We start from the raw sequence: 4,224 nt of genomic DNA on the forward strand, positions 1-4,224 counted from the left end.
CGGTCCGGTAGGGGGGAAAAACTGGGGGTTGGGATCCGTTGCCGGACACGGAAAAAAAACAAAAAAAAAAAAAAAAAAAAAAAAAGAAATAACATGTGTTTCCACAGAAGGAGAGATGACAGTGCAGTAGGCCTAAGAGTAATAAGTCAAGATTGGAGCAAGAGGTTAAAAGGAAGGAGGGAACAAATGAAGATTTCTTAGGAAGAAAATATCTGGGGAAAAATGGAAATGGAAGAACTTACAACGAGTATAAACTATTTAAAATAAACTACTGATAGAAATATGACACATTTGATGGAAAAAATAAGGATAGATACAACAAAATCTACGCAAGTGAAAAAATCATTATTTCCAGGAAAAATAAAAAGTCACAAGAGAAAGAAAACATAACCATAGCACAGAACTTGGCTCATCAGTAAACAATGCTTACCAAGTCATAATGGTAGAAATGCTGTCTGTTGACCTAAATTATGAAAATTGTGACATGTGAGGGAAAATGGGAAGGGGGCCATAATAAGGCTAAATCCTCATCTAGCATAAGAAAGAGTCAACAGATCAGCTCTCAAATTCATAAATTAATAAATAATAGTATAAGTACATTGTTTAAAAATATGAAAACAACAGAAGAGAAAGCTAAAAATTTCAAATTCCTTCTGATAAAGGAGAATAAGGGGCTTGAATGAGCAGGAGAATTGTCTAACAAGTGTTTTAGTACTACATGATATTTTAAAAGCAATATGTACACACATTAGTTTAATAACATAAGATTTTTTTTTTTTTTAAAGATGACCGGTAAGGGGATCCTAACCCTTGTCTTGGTGTTGTCAGCACCACGCTCACCCAGTGAGCTAACCGGCCATCCCTATACGGGATCCGAACCCACGGCCTTGGTGTTATCAGCACCGCACTCTCCCGAGTGAGCCACGGGCCGGCCCAATAACATAAGATTTTTAATTTAAAAAAAAGCTTAGTTCAAGTGCCAGCTGAGAGACAGTATTCTGGGAGTTTGCTGGATAAAGTGTATACTCTGAACCAATGACCAACATAGTTTCTTCCACAGCAGAATACAGACATCAGTGAACCAGCTGGTGAAAGTGGGTGTGGCACCTCATACTATACCTAATGATATAGTATGGATCCTCCAAAATTTTTGCCTTCCTTTTCCTCAAATCAGTTTGTTTAGATATTTTAGTGCAAGGCTTCTACAAAATCTACAACAGGGGTTCTGAGTAACTTGAAACAGAGTGATGTAGTCTCATGCCGTTGGAGGTCACGATGTTGGTTGGTGATTGATCTTGACTATCAAGAGGAAGAGGGGTTGCTGCTACACAATAGGGGCAGGAGGAGTATTACTGGAACCCAGGAGGTCCCTAGAGCAACTCATCACTCCAGTGGCCAGGGATACAAGTTAATGGAAACATACTGCACTACATACAGACAGGGCCACCAAGGCAAACTCCTCAAGAATGAAAGTTTGGTTAACCCAACTAGGTAAGGAATCCTGGCCAGCTGAGGGGCTGCTTGAAGGTAAGGGGAACCTGGAATGGGTAGTGGAGAAGGGAAATTATAAATACCATTAAAGCTTCTTACCAGTTAGAAAAATGAGGCTTGTAGCCCCTCGTGGTATTTCCCTTCTTGCTGTGTCATGCATAAATGTTGAGTTTTTAGTTATTGTCTTTTTCTTTCATTTACCTCCTCTTCATTATGTATTTAAAGTGTACCAGTGATGGTTAACTTTACAATTTAGTCTACATATTGCAACATTGAGATAGGATAATGACAAAACTTAGAGGAAGAATGGACTATCACCTACAGATGTTGGACTTGGGCCAAACACAATAAATAATGAGACTTTGAAATGTCCTTCTTTAGGAGGATAAGCACATTTTTGTTGTTGTTGTTGTAGGAGAGATGGTTGCATTATTTTTCAGGAGGAATATTTTTACTTAAAATTGAAAGCATGGGATGAAGCATGTCCATGAATGTTTGGCAGCCTGAAGAATGAACTACAGTGGAGTTACTTTTGGCTACCCAGAATCTGAATATTTTTCTCATTTGAGAGAAGCTCCCCACACTGAGTCTTAGTAGGAGGCTGGTCCCCTTCTCCCACACTAAAAGCTAACAGGTCGAATAGAAGCCACAGTAGAAACCAGAACTCTCATTGCTTACTGGCAATTAGAACACAGGTGCATAACCTAGACTGAGCCAAGTAAATAGTCCTTTCCAAAACTGGAATCTTGAGTGAAGACATAATATCACAGAAGAGTTGAAGAATAATTCACTGCAGCACTAAAGGTGTAGACATGCACCCTATTTAGTGCTGGAGCAGACCATCATCCCCAGGGAAATCCTACTACAAGAGAAGGGAGACCATAGTTGGCTAGGCCTGGGCTCCATGCCTTCCCTTCTCTGCACCCATCCTGCCTTGAGAGCCCAGAAAAGTGTGGTGCTAAAGAACCATCTGATCCAGGGAACTGCACACAATTCCTCACAGGAAAAGCCTTGTCAGACAAAAACAGAAGAAAATCACAACACAAAATCACAAAATGTCAGAGCTGAAAGGAACCTCGGGACTTATCCTTTCTATCTCCTCTCTTATAGATGAGGAAACCATACAGGGTAGGAAATGATAAAGGCCATGGGAAAGGTAGAGTGCTGCAGGGTTCAAAGGAGAGAGACTACACATTTGGTTGAGAATATCAGGGAGGGCTTGAGGAAGGTAGAGGGATTTGACCTGGGGCTTGACACACAGTGTGTAATATGCTTGTCTTTTCCTGACTTTGGAATTACTTACTTCCTTTCTGCTCATAGTCTGCTTAAGTTCCACCACCCATAACTTCCTTGGCTTCTTGGATCCATCATCAGGTCTTGATTTTTCTTTCAAATTCTCTTCACTTAGATTTGGTGTGCTGGGCTCTGCCTGACATGGTTGTCTGTTTGTACATGGTCCAGTTCTCTGTCCAGCAGGGTGTCTGGGCTGGGAAAGACCCAAGTCTCAGCTTGTGGGATTAGATGACTCCCCGGGAAGTCTTCTGTGTATACAGGGAAGATCAAGGGTCACAAACACAAATGCCTTCTGATGTCAGGTGGGTAACAAATGCCTAAAGTGGCTGGCTTTTACTTAATACACAAATGGTGCTTAGGGGATTTTAATTCGTACTAAAAAACAAAAGCAAAGGAAACAAATAAACCCAAACAAAACCATCGTGGGCTAGTTGCTGCTCTTGCTGTCAAAAGTTGGTGACCCCAGGGTTAGACAAAACCTCTCCTTATTTCCTAAACTGCCTGGGGCTCAGGAAGTCCATGGGAAAGAATTTGTATCCTGCCCACAGCTGGGATTCAGACATTTACAGACCTGTTTTATGAACTGGCGGGACATTCAGTGGAAGCCAGATTGCTGAAAGTGCTGCTGAGAGTCATCAGAAGGGAGGAACGCTTCTGACATAGGTTACAATGTGACCCCTTCCCCAAGCCAGCCTGGTGGTCGTTCCTAATGCTTCAGCATTTCGTGAGCAGTAAAAGCTGAAGCGCGAGCTGTGTCCTTAGACTCCAAGGCCTCGCTGCTGGCGGGGAGGGGATGCTCATCACGGCCTCCCACAGGCTGGCTGCGCTTCCCTGCAGACACCATCACCGCTGCAGATCCCGGTTCATTGATCCACACCTTCCCATCCTTTCCGAGCTTAAGTCCCGGCTCCTTCCTGAAGCTGTCCCCGATCCCCCGGCCTGGGAGCTCGCCCTCCCGCTCTTGCAGCGCCACCAGGAGCAACCGCCCGGTCCTGTTCACGCCGCCCGGTTGTTTAGACGCGATATAAACAGACACACGGTAAGACTGTGGGACCTCCTCCCCGGCAACCTGCGTGTTCCCTGCGCAAATGGTCGGGGCGCGACCTACACGCAAGGAGAGGGCACCCTCCGGCACCCACCCCTGCCCACCCGCCTCAGGACTACGCGCCTTCGCACGAGGCAGCCCATCGCGAAACGGCAAACCTGAGGCCGCAGCGCTGAAGGCGAGGGCGGACGCCGCCGAAGAAGATCCGGCCTTCCATAGGCCAAGGCGACGCAAGGGGTGGGCTCTTCTTTCAGGAGCGGGCCTCGTATTGGTCGCGCCTCCGGCTAAGGGCTGGGATTGGCCGCGCTCGTTCTAAGGCGCCCTGCGCGCGGAGGGAGAGGGGCGGGGGGCCGAAGGGCGTGGCCGGCGCTCGGTCCCGCCCCCGGCGGTCTGTG

This window comes from Galeopterus variegatus, unplaced genomic scaffold, assembly GCF_000696425.1.
Source record: "Galeopterus variegatus unplaced genomic scaffold, G_variegatus-3.0.2 Scaffold14628, whole genome shotgun sequence".
In the NCBI taxonomy this organism is placed as follows: domain Eukaryota; kingdom Metazoa; phylum Chordata; class Mammalia; order Dermoptera; family Cynocephalidae; genus Galeopterus; species Galeopterus variegatus.